Source organism: Anabrus simplex, chromosome 3, assembly GCF_040414725.1.
Source record: "Anabrus simplex isolate iqAnaSimp1 chromosome 3, ASM4041472v1, whole genome shotgun sequence".
Lineage (NCBI taxonomy): Eukaryota > Metazoa > Arthropoda > Insecta > Orthoptera > Tettigoniidae > Anabrus > Anabrus simplex.
In genome coordinates, this window is record NC_090267.1 from 336,197,599 (window position 1) to 336,212,607 (window position 15,009).

Here is a 15,009-nt window from a genome sequence, read left to right on the forward strand (position 1 = left end):
AAAATCTGCAAAATTCCCTAATCTTGGGAATTCTCGTTTCAAGTTTGCTATTTGTACCTGTCCCTTTATTGTTTCACCAAGTGAAAAGTTTGTTAAGTTTAAGGTTGTAAAAGAAATATATGTTAAAGTTTTAAATTAATTTTTGATATCGTAGTTAGACCCATTCCACCCAGCACCTTCTTTCACCTCTTTCTGCTCCACGGATATCTCCGTAACAATTATTATTATTTGTTATGGTTAAATGGCGTATTAACACACCGAAGGTTCTTGGTGACGCAAGGATGGTAAAGGGTAGCGGACGTGGATTTAAGTAAGGTACAACCCCAGCATTTGACTGGTGAGCAAATGGGAAATCACTGAAAATTATCTTCAGGAACACCGAATGCAATTTCATAAATACGAGACCCAATTCGCGCAGCGATCTCGCTCGGTGGGCCTGTATTTTTGTGCACTCTGGTGAAGCTAGAAGGAAGTTTGAAACGAGGAATATACTTAATGAGGTCGTGAAAGTATGGTTAAGTCCAATTAAACAAAAAGTGGAGTTGAACCACTATTGAAATAAGCCCTTCATATCAAGATTTTTATAATTCGCTAATTTCGTATTTCTTTTAATCTTTTAAACTGATTCCATTTCTCCAGTGACCCTGAGAGGGTGCAAAGCCTCAGATCCTAGAAATGATTATCCTCCATTTGTTTTTTTGCTATTTGCTTTACGACGCACCGACACAGATAGGTCTTATGGCGACCATCTCCAGGGTTGCCGACAGTGGGATTCAAATCTACTATTTCCCGGATGCGTGCTCACAGCTGTACGCCCCTAACCGCACGGCCAGCTCACCCGGTCTTCCGTTTGTATCGCACCAAATAAACTAAAGCTGAGATAAAGATTCAATAATTAATATCTGCCCATCATTCTCCTTCATGAGCCTTTATCTTCATCCACAACACTTTGCCGGCACTAGCTCGGAACAGCTGTGAATATCACATGTCCGACCACTGTCGAATTTCTGAGCCATGATGTCCGATATCACCCGATTCCTTTTCGTTCAGTGATGAGCTGAAGGAGATGGCCCTTCTTGTTTCGCACGATGTGCCCAAAACACCTCATTTCCCGGGCAGAGTGCCTCACTTGTCCTCTGTGCCCAAGTTAGCGGCTTTGATGCCGGCTCAGTCCGGTGGTATTTGTAAGAGCCGAGAGACGCCAGCTTTGAATCAGTAGATTTACCGGCACATAAAAGAACTCCTTCAGGACAAAATTCCAGCATTTCGGCGTCTCCGCACACCATAAAAGTAGTTAATGGGACATAAAACGAGTACCACCGAGGAACAAACATTTGTTGCATTCATAGAAACACTTGTTATTACTTGTTTTCGGTCTGCTGATTTCATATACGAAGTTAGATTTTCTCTGCAATTCAACATTTTGTTTTGTTTTCGTCTTAATGTAAATGTTACAACATTTTCAACATTCAGTTCAACATACTGAATTTCATTGGGTTTTTTTTTACTATGGGCTTTACGTCGCACCGACACAGACAGGTCTTATGGCGGCGATATGATAGGAAAGGACTAGGAGTTGGAAGGAAGCGGCCGTGGCCTTAATTAAGGTACAGCCCCAGCATTTGCCTGGTGTGAAAATGAGAAACCACGTAAAACCATTTTCAGGGCTGCCGATAGTGGGATTCGAACCTACTATCTCCCGGATGCAAGCTCACAGCCGCGCGCCTCTACGCGCACGGCCAACTCGTCCGGTAATTTCATTGTTATCCTGGACACCATCCTGGTGAGAATATTATTAATTTATACCCCAAAAAACAACCAGTTGCATCAGATATGTCAAGAGTTTCGAAATACAACAAAATAGCAGCACTTATTTCCAGCATAAAAATCATGTAATATACAATTAAATATAACCACATACTTAAAAAACCGTTGTATGTACATATAGGTGGAAGGAAATGATAAAGAAAATGGTATACAAAACTGAATTATTAAGTCCTAATCAGGCAATAATTTGTGCTTATAGCTCCTGCGTTCACTTTCTGAAGACACTCTCGTTTGATGCTCCAGTTGAGGGAGCTAATGGCCGCTTGGTATCAGCAGAAGATCTTTCAGATTCTACAATCATTTCCTCATGCATCTCAAAAGCCCCTTAATCACAAAGTCCACTGCCTTCGTCCTCAGCGGAGACAAAGTTATTGAAAAATGGAACAGGGAGTTTCTGAGAATGTGGGATGGTACGCATTACAACAATTTGAGCTCATACGCCAGTTTTTCCTGCCGATAGCTTTCGCATGATCAGGAAGAAATAAATCTCCGATGTGGTCCTAGAGCAGGGCCTCTCAGAGTGCATGCGCCTGGTGCATGCACTGTGCACGGTGCAAAAGACGACTTGGCTTGGTTGACCAGAGTGCAGACCCCCACTCCTCGATTTGGAGCAATAGCGCTTACTCTCTCTTTCCTCACGCCTATCTCGCTCGCTCCCCTTGTCCTCCCTCTTCAACACTTGCTACGTCGCGCTCCAAATCCGAGCTGAGTTGCGCCGAGTAGAGCCGAGCTTAGGCGAACTCAGCCGAGTAGCCCAGAAACGAAGCGCTGGTCCGAGTCGAGTCGAGCGGGAACGATGCACAGTGCACGGAGCTCTTGCGCCTCGATTTGCACGCGTGAGAGTTTGGGCGTTTGAGAGGCCCTGTCCTAGAGGGTCACGAAATGAAATGAAATGAAATGAAATGAAATGAAATGGCGTACGGCTTTTAGTGCCGGGAGTGTCCGAGGACAAGTTCGTCTTCCCAGATACAGGTCTTTTGATTTCACACCCGTAGGCGACCTGCGCGTCTTGATGAGGATGAAATGATGATGGATACGACACATACACCCAGCCCCTGTGCCAGAGAAATTAACCAACTAAGGTTAAAGTTCCCGACCCTGCCGGGAATCGAACCCGGGACCCGTGTGACCAAAGGCCAGCACGCTAACCATTTAGCCATGGAGCCGGACAGAGGGTCACGAAAACCATAGGGATATCAAAAGGAAAACCTGTTCGGTTTAATTTTGTCCAATCATGGCGCATTTTCTCATGACACATCTCACAAAGTATGAAATATTGCGCCTTTGACGCGCGATTATTGTTACATTTATACCTGCTTAAAAAGGTCATTATCCTGTCCGAAAACAGAAAATAAGGTGTTTGTTTAATCAGACAAAATTGTGATGCTTAAAAAGTTTAAATTATGTAAAAATGGTATGTATAAAGTATTAATTATTCTCTGGTTAACTTTAATCTAAGCGTCACTGCTCTCTAACTCCAGTATAAGATCCTTTATAAAAAAAATCAGAATTCACATTTGTAATCAGCGATGAAGAAATACACAGAAAACGCTACAAAGTCTCATGCAACATAAAATGAAATGAAAAATGTTCCCCAGTGTAATATTAATGATGTTGGCTTATCATTTTTCTTTTCTTCGCTTTACCAATGGTAGTAGCGACGAGCACATAAAATTCAAAGCATGCGGCATCTGCCCTTCACGTTTTGAAACTATGAAGACAATAGGCCATGCAAAACCAAGGAGCTTACCATTTCGTTTGAAATTGTATCAAGGCTGTGTGCGTACAAGATAAACAGGGAGAGAGTAATTATGAGACCAATGCACTACCTGGCAAAGCGAAGTCAGGTGTCTATCCAATGGGAGGGAAGGAGCTCCAACAGCCCAGCATCCCAGGACAGTCGTAAAGCGCAAGAAAGTGCCGGGACCCCGGCTTGCTACATCTAATGAGAATTTATGTCGCGGGTCTGCGAGACAGCCTGGCTCCACCACGTAGCGTCACAGGGAGCTTCGCAAGTTGGGTCCCACCACGTGTACAACGAACTACCGCTCTGCCGAGTACTTTAAACCTCGCGACGGTTGCACAACACTTTGTTTTTCCTTATAAATATAATATTTGTAAGTATTCCTTTGACATAAATTTATAACAACATTAACAAGAGTCTGTTCAGATTCTGGTATTGCCCTGAAAATATTAACATTTAAAATAAAGTTGTCTGCCATATTGGTGTCTTTTCGGGAAGAGATACGTTGCATGAGATGTAATCCTAACTCTCAGAGTCCTTGGAATAATAATAAGAAAAAGTAGAAGAAGAAGAATAAGAATAAGAATATTTTCATTTTTCATATTTTCATTTTTGAAATAATTGGAATTCTTCTTGCTCATCAATATTATTATTTATCATTGCTCTAGATTTCAGGAGACACTGGGGTGTCGGAATTTGGGCCACACGAGTTGTTAACGATAAAACGTAACGAAACACGTTTTCCCACGTCACCAATCTCTGCCAACACTAAACCTGCCATCTTGGACAACAAGAAGACGACTACTAACAAACTGATGCATTGAGACCAGCGAAGACGTTAAAAGTGGACAGGCCAATAGAAATTGCTTTAATACCGACAAGGTGTTCGGTAATGAGATGTGATATTCGAAATGGCGACAGCGGGAAGGGGTTGGTGTTCCTTCATCAAAGGACAAAACAGCGAAATGCAATTGTCCCTCATAATATCAACTGAAGAAGAAAAACGGAAGAATTCTGACCGCTGCGTAGTTAAAGAAAGGGAAGAAACATGTATGAAATTCTAACACACTGCAAACCTAATACTGAGGAGATCTAAACGTAAGGAATCTCCAAGGGAGGTCAGACATGAACCTTTCACAATTTGGCCCACCCCCTTTCTCAACACTATATTCTCATTTATGAAAAGGTCGGAATTATTCTTGTTCATCAAATAGTTAATGCAGCGAGGGCTCATTATACTGTATGTTACTAGCAAATGTACCCGTGCTTCGCTACGGTATTCTACATTGTATTCGAATACCGAAGTAAATACTGTACATGCAGTAAATAAGATTGTTTTAAAATTGCATGTCTCTTAGCGTTATCCGAGAAACAGCATGGGGAGGTCCCCATACGCTGTTTCCAATGTAAAGTGTTTCTTACGGATTTGTGATATAACGGCAGGCTCACTTGCCTACTGCGATTCACAATCGAGTTGGGAAGTTTACATTATGATTGCCTACTGCGTATTCGCAATCGATTTGGGGAGTTTTCGTTACAATGGCAGCCCCCTTTCCTACTTCCAGACAGATAACAGTTGAGGAGTTTTTATTATAATGGCAGGCGACTACCCTACTATCAGTCGAAATTGAGTTGTGCAGTTATCATTATAATGTCAGACCCCTTTTCCTACTGCCAGATAGCAGGCCACTATGCCTAATGCCAGTCACATTTTAGATAAGGACATTTGTTTATAATTGCGGGCACCCTTGCCTACTGCAAAACACAATCGGGTAGGGGAGTTTTAAACAAAACTGCATGCTCCCTTGCCTTCTGCAAGTCAAATCGAGAAGTGAACTATTCATTACAATGGTAGGCCTTCCTTACTAATACCAGTTACACAGGAGTTGGAGAAGGATCCCATTCCTAATGCCAGTCAGATTCGGTGTGGGGAGTACTGATTACAATAGCAGACACACCCTTTCTCGATCGCTACAAATCGACATCAGTGAATATATATAGATCGACATACGAAAGTATATGCTTGTTTACGATATTGCAGACCTTCATTTACAGATTAAATGCTGCTAAATGTATGGCATATCGACAAAGGATTATACCATAAGATGCCGAATTTAGTGGCCTAAATGGCTGGTCCTATGATATCTCATCTATTCTTGGGTCAGACTGAGTTAGAACCGTTGAACAGGGTAAAGGTTTTGTAAGATTATCTCACATTGCATTACTTTCCGGATAATTATGTGGCATACACAGCATTCGGCTCACATATGGCTACTGGGTGGGCCAATTTTCGTAAAAAGTTTGATGATTCTATATTTCCTATAAGTGACTGAAAGTATGAATTATGGATGTGAAAAGTCCAAATATACTTAACATCGATTAATAGAGAAAATCAAACGTAAAATGGATACAGATACGACAAAATTCATAAGACCAAGGTTGTAGATCATTCCAGATTGAACAAAGATTGTGCAATCCGTTATGTGATAGGACTTCCCGAAGGTCTGCACCATCATTAAAATTTCCTCCATATTTCGATATTCTTCGGGGATAAAAAGTGAAAAATTTAAAGATCTTGGACGTTTTCCGTCCGTTACAGGCTAAAACGTGTAATTTTGTCAAATTTCCATTTTCTTTTTCATCTGGCAGATTATGCCGCAATCTGGATTTTGGGCGAGGAGGGTAAAAATTAGGACTTTCAGGAAACTAAACCAAAAAAATATGCAGATGGTCATTATTACCCCTTAAACGGGTAGCCGTGCGAAAATTTCGCCAAAATAGTCAATGTAGAGGCACACAGTCGTTACGATTTTATTTATATAGATAGATAAGGAATCTGCTCCACGTTCAACACTTTTTGGGCTATGTCCGTTGGACTTAACCTGCAAAACTGACCATTCATGATATCTCCCTTATTAATCCTCCTGACGAAAAAATGCACATGAAAAAAAGTTTTAGAGATGGAATTCCATCACGTTTGGTCGATTTCCAGTCAGGTTGGTCTTGTACTGTATATATTGTGGAAGAGTAAAATCACCATTTCGGTTCCCTATAAACCACCAGTCCATTCCGGGAACATGAAATGTTATTGACCTTTAAAACCTACCTTTGGGCAGATGGATGCTAAATATAAAGTTTGGTTCGAATATCTTCAGTAGTTTTCAAGTTGTAAGAAATACGCTTTACACGCACCCGCTCCTGAGTTAAGTCCGATGGGACTTGAACAGTGCGTTAATGATATCTCCCTTTATTAATCCTCGTATCGAAATGATGCACAAGAGAAAAAAAGGTTTAGAAATTAATTTCCATTAAGTTTTGTTGTGTATATTTTGTGGGAGTGCAAAATCACGGTTTCGGTTTCGTATAACCCCCCAGTCATTTCAGGGATATAGAAACAATATTTGCCCTAAAACCTACCCAATGACAGGTGGATTCCAAATATGAAGTTTGGTGGAAATATATCCAATAGATTCTAGCACCTGCGTACATACGGAGTAATTAAGGAAGAAAATAATACAGTTAAGAAAGTTGAAATTAATAGAAAATGGATTATAATTGAGGACAGCTGGATAACGACAAATATGTAAATGCCGAGTGAATGTATTGGAAAATAAAATGCCCCTCAGAAAATTATGCTGGTGTGAGTTATGGATATAATAAAGCGGTAACAGAGGAGAAATTTAGGCGCAGTGATTCTTAGGTAAACAGATAAGAAGATGACTAATTGTGTTATTCTATTCGAGGGCGGTTATAACCTCCAATGATATTCCGCCAATATCCCCCAGATGGGCCGATTGACGCCTCTCTTGCCATCTACCCAAGGAACAACCACGAATTTAAATGCATGATGAGGAAAATGGCAATACGTTACTTCCCTGCTGGTAAGCAGTCAGACACGTTGCCATGGTAACCTGTAGGTTCGTTGTCGGTCTGTCGGTCACTCAATGCAGAGCATGATACCCGCAGAAAATAGTAAATTTCTCCGTCATATGAAGAGTAAGGTAAATTATGAACATAACGAAAGTTGTTTATAATGAAGAGACGTTTCACGTACGGTCTACGGAGTTTACGAAAATCAATAGTATAAGAGAAAACGGAGGAAAACCGTTCTGGTTTTCCTATCAACCCTCCGTCTATTCAAATATTTTAATATGATAGGCATATCGAAACCTTCCCCGGGATGAGTATACTGTAAATACGAAGTTTGGTTGAAATCTATCCAGCCGTTTCGACGTGATGGTGGAACAGACAAACAAACAGACTGATACGAAAAGTAAAAACCACCGATTCGGTCTTGAGTTGACCTAAAACGGATAAATATCTTAAAAATAGGCAAAACAAAAGAAATTACAGACAGCGGACCCCTTACAACTTTATTTATATAGATTACTTTTCCAGCTGAACCTATGACCGTCATCGCCACATCTCTATGCAAGGTTTTAAAGTGCTGTAAAAGAGTAAAAGAGCCAGTGTGAGATTTCAAATCACGTAATTTGTGGATTATCACGGATATAATATCCTCTTATGAGTGTCTCCGGGGCTAATCCTGGCCTTTACCAATACATGGTGGTGGTGGTGGTGGTGGTGGTGGTGGTGGTGGTGGTGGTGGTGGTGGTGGTGGTGGTGGTGGTGGTTGTTGGTGGTTGGTGGTTGGTGGTGGTGATTTAGGACAATTGTGTAACCATCCTCTCTTAACAATAATCAGAAGGATAAAGGAAAGAGGTCCGAAAGAATGAAGGTATCGGGAGAAGAAAGGGAAGGGACACAAAGGGCGCGACAATGAAAGACTCCTTAGACCTCACAAGCCTAATACTGCCGAGGTCGGAAGAGAACAAGTTGACGAAGTGAGGTCGGATAGGAAAGATGAGCCTGACACAAGTAGGTGGAAGCAAATCCAAATCGTCTAGTGTCTCATGGTCGCCAATCAATGCTACCAAGCTGAGAGCCCCCGGAGCAACTTTCAGTGACCTCTTACGACAGATAGGGGATATCGTGGATGTATTCTACCGGGCCCTCACCCACAATGAGAAATACATTCCGATGACTCCGTGTGAATTTCATGCTGGGTAAAGTGAAGTACAACAGTACTTCTCTGAGATATTCCGCTTTCCTGTCAATTTCATTCCAGAAACACTCAACAAACATTCCCGAAAATGTATATCTCATGGCACGTTCATACAGTAAATCTTGAGACACGTTGAAGCTTCAACATCTAAGGTGACGCTTTTCTAAATGATGTTAGTATTCACGAAGTATCCTCATTAATGAACAGCACCTCGAGCGATCCAGGTCTGCGTCACCTACCGAGTTCCGAAGAAGGCGTTGTTACCACTTCTCCTGATAGGCTTGTGTGACCATGAAGTTATTAAGCAAAACTCTACATGGACATCATGAACTACAAGCAGCAGTTGGGAACACCGCTATAACCTCCTCAATGAACCTTACTCAACTTGAAGTAGACATATACCGGGCGAGTTGGCCGTGCAGTTAGGGGCGCGCGACTGTGAGCTTGCATCTGGGAGATAGTGGGTTCGAACCTCACTGTCGGCAGCCCTGAAGATGGTTTTCCGTGGTTTCCCATTTTCAAACCAGGCAAATACTGGGGCTGTGCCTTAATTAAGGCCACGGCCGCTTCCTTCCTACTCTTAGGCATTTCCTATCCCATCGTCACCATAAGACCTATCTATGTCGGTGCGACGTAAAGCCAATTGTAAAAAAGAAATGAAAAGAAGTAGACATGTAAACGTCAATAAGCTGTACAGCATCACCGCTACTGGAGACTGCAACACATGAACCCAGCCTATCGGTGCGAAGAGGAAAAACAGGCTCCGCTACTCTGCTAACATTGCCACTTGTTACCAAAGGCCTGCTGGATGCTAAGGAGGATGGAGTGTCTATAATACGTTCATTATATATAGGCATTAATCTTTTTGAACGAGCTCTCAGAAAATTCTGATCTATACTACGGCTTTACCAGATGTTCAGCTTATCTCCAATATGGCTGTGGTAGCCGGGAGTTTAAGATCGGATGCCCTTCCTAACGCCATGTGATTTCTGACTTCGTCATTTAAAATGGGGTCGCGGATCTCTGCCGAAAAATCGACGGGACACTTTACATATAATAGAAAAAGTGATTACAGCTTTAAAAGAGTTGCATATACTGAATGGTTTATATGTTATCTTAAATGTAAATATGAATGTCTAAGATGTCACCACGGAAGATGATGTAAAACGCGTCCCATCATCACATGATAGCCACCCAGGTAAGGTATGATTTGGTGGAAGAATGTTGTGTAGCTTGGCATATAGATTTTGTTCAGAGACGAGTGATACGTAATTTGACTTGTGTCCGCGAGATCTATAGGAAAATACCAGAATTAAGGTGTTTCTTTCTTAACCAGTTTACCAACTAGGACTCAGCGATGGATCCCACATCTTCGGCCTCAGGGGCAGTGTCCTGGAGCGTGAGACTTTACGTCAGAGATACAACTGGAAAGTAGGACCAGTACCTAGTCCAAGCGGCCTCACCTGCTATGCTGAACAGGGGCCGTGTGGGGGATGGGAATATTGGAAGGGATAGACAAGAGAGAGGGAAGGAAGCAGCCGTGGCCTTGAGCTAGCTACCATCCCGGCAAATGCCTAGAGGAGAAGTGGGAAACTACCACAGAGGCGGGCATTAAGATCTTACGGAAAATAAAAAGAATAATAAACGTTTAGTAACTGAAAACTGATTAATTTTGGAATACGTTACAAAGACGTCAGCGGTCGCTTGGTAGGCGTTTCGGGGCGGTCGCTTGGTAGGCGTTTCGGGGCGGTCGCGTCATGGGATTTGGTTTGGTTTACGAAAATGTCCAAGTAACTTATAAGACCAACACGCGCGTAAAAGCCTATAAAAGACTTATGCAGGAGGAAAATAGGCTCAATAACGGACCGAATTAGACCCAAAAAAATCTGCAGAACAAAGAAGACGGCCACAGGAGCATGTAACGCTGACCTCTTGTAAAACCAAAAGAAAATATTTTTAAATCGCAAGAGTTTCTCAAAAAAAAATTCAATCCAACACTGGCTTCTAGTAGGGACTGCCTGGTCGAGGCTGTGAAAGCGTGCTCGGTTCACCCGGAAATACGTGGGTTCGATCCCCGATTAGGAAATCGAAAAATTTAAGAAACGAGATTTCCACTTCCAAAAATGAGTACCAGGTTATTCCTGGGAGCAAAGGCGGCCGGGCGTAGAGCTAACCTCTCTACCACACCAAGTGCTAAGGTTACCAATAGTGGAACGTCTACACCCTTAAAGTACAATGTAAATAATGCATCTCTTTCCTCTAACAACATTCACTACTGTTCAATAAAAGATTTTGTTCTCTTCACTTTCGACTTAACTAATCGATCATTCTTGTGAGGTTATTCAGTCTGTCAAAAACTAATTCAGGATAAAATAAATTTAGAAAATTTTAAATAACAGATTATACCTGAAGAAGATACCATTAACCAAAAAAATACCATTGTAAATCGTAAAGTAATTTACATTCTAGTCAACAAAAGACATGTGGATTGTCATCTTTTATAATACATTAATAGGACTTCAACTAATTTGTTAGTAAATTTAATTTAGATTAATGGTATCTTTCTGAGGTACAGTATGTTTTAATGTTTACTTTTTCAAGTATTTTCTACATTTTTATCTTGTATTAAATTTCGAGGCACTGAAGAACCTCACAATTATAGATTCCATAAGATATTGACAACTGCCGAATATAGTGCATATGATAATTTAAATGAATAAATAAAACGATGTGAAATTTAAACTTGTTTATTATTTCTAACTGCAATACACGATAGAAGTATCGTGCGCAGATATCACTACCGGCTGTACCTATAATGGGAGTACTAAATAAAGGCTGTACTCCTGCTCTTTATGCAATCTTTCCTACAAAAGCGGTAGTGTGGATGTAAAAGCGACTATAATTCGTGCAGGAAGATTTGAATGAACCATTCTACGTAAGTACTCGCTCCGCATTGATTATAATATTCCATTATCTTAACAATCAGGTGGTAATTAAATTCGTGAAGTAATTTACATTCTAATAAAAAAGCACATGTCCTGCAATGTCGTATTTCATAACACCTTAGTAGGATTTCGATTAATTTTTACGAAAATATAATTGAAATTTAAAATTGAGATATTACTTCCGATAGCTTTTTAAATATAAACGTTACATTCACTTTTTTAACAATATTAGTGTGATGGCATTACATGGAACAAAGAAATCTTGAAATCTGATTCATAACATTCTAACACAACTATTAAACGCGACACGAATTTATGTGGATGTTCTGATGTTCTTCACAGTTACTTTCGTAACGCAAAGCTCCCAAAGGACTGAAGTGCTGGCACATAAAATGAAGTTTGCTGATACAATATTTAAATGAGGAAGAGTAAGAAATGTCAAATACGTTGTAATCTAGAGGGGCAATATGCAGGCCCCGATTTACAAATGGGCGGACTGGGCATTTGCCCAGGGCGCCAGTTTTTGAGGGGCGTCGGCCGGCGGATCGAGTATATGGCCTGCGTGAATTACTGCTTGAATTCATTACACTCAAATTACTTTTACTTTCCACAAATTATTCCAACAAGCTACAAGTTTTTGTTTATCCCATTGTTTCAACCTGGGCCGGAGTGGACAATGTGCACTATATGCACGATGGGACACCTCCACATTTTGCACTGATTTCGCGAGAATGGCTTGACAATGTTTCTCTGGGCCGCGTAATTGGATGTCGCGGAAATGTTGAGTGACCACCGAGAAGTCCAGACTTGACCCCATTGGATTTTTCCTCTCGGGGTATTTGAAAGAGAAGGTGTATGCTAGAAAACCGCGTGACTCGGAAACTTTGGAAGCAGTCATTAAGGAAGAGAGTATGCGGGTACTAAACGACATGTTGTAACGGTCTGTCAGGAACATTGGGCCCCGACTGCAACGGTGTGCTGCTAATGCTGGTGCCTACTCCACCCATTTCGTTGTTCTCCTCAATCCAATTATATATTTAAATACCCTTTTAGTCAGGCGGTTGTCATTCATTCATTCTGACGAGATGTCCATAAAATTTCAGTCCTCGTTTCCGCATTGTGTCCGTGATCTTTTCGGAATACTCATTTCTCCTTTTCCTCCATGTATCATCCGTCGTTTTCTGAGGTCCAAGAATTTTCCTCAGAATAAACAATAATAAAATACAGGAAGTTGATAAGTTCTGTTGACTAGGAACCATCATTACAAATGACAACCGATGTGGCACATAAATTAGAAAAGGACCTGCAATCACTAAAAGAGCATTTACAGGAAAAATCTGTTTCAACAAATTCTTTTCTATTAACAAAAGGCAACAGTTCGTAAAGACATTTATTGGGAGTGTGCATGTTTATGGCTGTGAAAGCTGGAAGACTCTTTTAAAGGATGGATGATAATAATAATAATAATAATAATGATGATAATAATAATGTTATTTGCTTTACATCCACCTAACTACTTTCACGGTTTTTCGGAGATGCCGAGGTGCCGGAATTTACTCCCGCAGGAATTCTTTAACGTGCCAGAAATCCACCGACACGAGGCTGACGTATTTGAGCACCTTCAAAAACCACCGGACTGAGCCAGGATCGAACGTTCAACTTGGGATCCGAAGGCCAAGACATCAACCGTCTGAGACACTCAACGCAGCTTTTAAAGGACGGAAAAATCTAGAAGCCTTAGAAACGTGGAAATAGAAAGGATGACAACACCTACGTGGACAGAAAGGAAAGCATAGGAAGAAGTTTTGAAAGAGGTGAATGAACGAAGACTTCTTATATAAACAATGGAAAAAGAAAAAGAACACAATGAGGCCACATATTAAAGCACAATAAATTCCCAACAAACATTCTGGAAAGCGGAGTGTTAGGAAAGAAAGGAAAAGTAATACCACGAAAGAGGATAGTGGAAGGTGTGACGTAGTACACAAAACGCCGGAAGTACGATATAATGAAAAGGACTGGTCAAAGAAGACAAGAACGCAGCGACAAGGTAGTGGATTTAGGAAAACAAGACGATGATGATGATGTCGATTATTATTATTATTATTATTATTATTATTATTATTATTATTATTATTATTATTATTATTATTGTTACGGGGGGGTACCCGTGAAACAGCAGAGGTGAAAGAAGGTGCGGGCTGGAATGGGTCTAACTACAAAGCTGAGATATTGATTAAAATTGCATTAAAGGTTATATTTTCAAAAAAAGCAAAACTTAAATAATTTTCACATAGAATTTGAACATTCAACAAACAATCAGGTACAAGACCAGGAGAGACAAATTAACGATCTGGGCTTCGAGCCCCACTTTTTACAATTCCTGAGCTCACAGCTCACAACCACATATTTACCAAAGGGCAGAAAACCCCTAATAACATGGAGCACTTGCTCCCACCTAGCAATGTCAGGCCTCCTAGAGGCACATATCCAGATACTAGAAAGAGCTGACCCGCTCTCAATTTTTCAAGAATATTAAAGGCAATACCAGACTTTTACACAAGATTGCCATCAAGGCACCACTTACAATGAAACAGGGGTATCTTGTACCCAACCTACTGGGCCTTAGTAGGAAAATAATAGGTTAAGTTAACGGCCCAAAATGCAAAACTGAATGGAGGCGTGAATCTGCACTCCTACATGAAACTTCTTAAAACCTAAGAGGCACTACGCCGATGAATCAGGGGCTATTCCCAAACTATGGAGGTGACTCGTATACAGAATAAATTTAACACATTAAGGAAGAGTAGAAAAACGGTTACGAAAACGAAGTCACCTCAAATCCAACTTGAAGGGGAGCTCGAGAGGGTAAAGCATTCCCTATGCCCGATTTACAGTTAAAGATATGTGAAATTTTACAAAAGCGACGGCAAATTACATGTTTCAAGACAGGTTACATAATAAAGGTTTCGGACCTTCCCCGCGGATTAAACTGCTGAGCTAGCAAGAAATAAAGACGTTAAGTGGCCATCACCTTGTTGAAGAGCTGATGCCGGATGAAAGAGGCGCTTCCCGCCTCCTGCTACACTTACATACACTATGCTAGATGTTCTTCGAGTAGCCCAGAGACAAGAAAATCAGCAGTTTTATACCCTCGTGGAAGATTCGAGACCTTTCATGAATAATCAAGCCACATCCTCTTTCTTTATTGGTCCGTCTTGAAAATACACTCAAAGTCGAAGAAGAAATACATGATTGGTCAAAAATTAATTACAGAAATTCTGGATTGGCTTAATTCAAAACAGGCGGAAAGAAAAGATTAATACTGCCAACCCACAAATGAAAGAACGAAATTTAGTAAAGAGAAAACTTATGAATACAACATTTCTTCAAATAAAGTTCTTCCACTTCGCACCAGGGTGCATGGT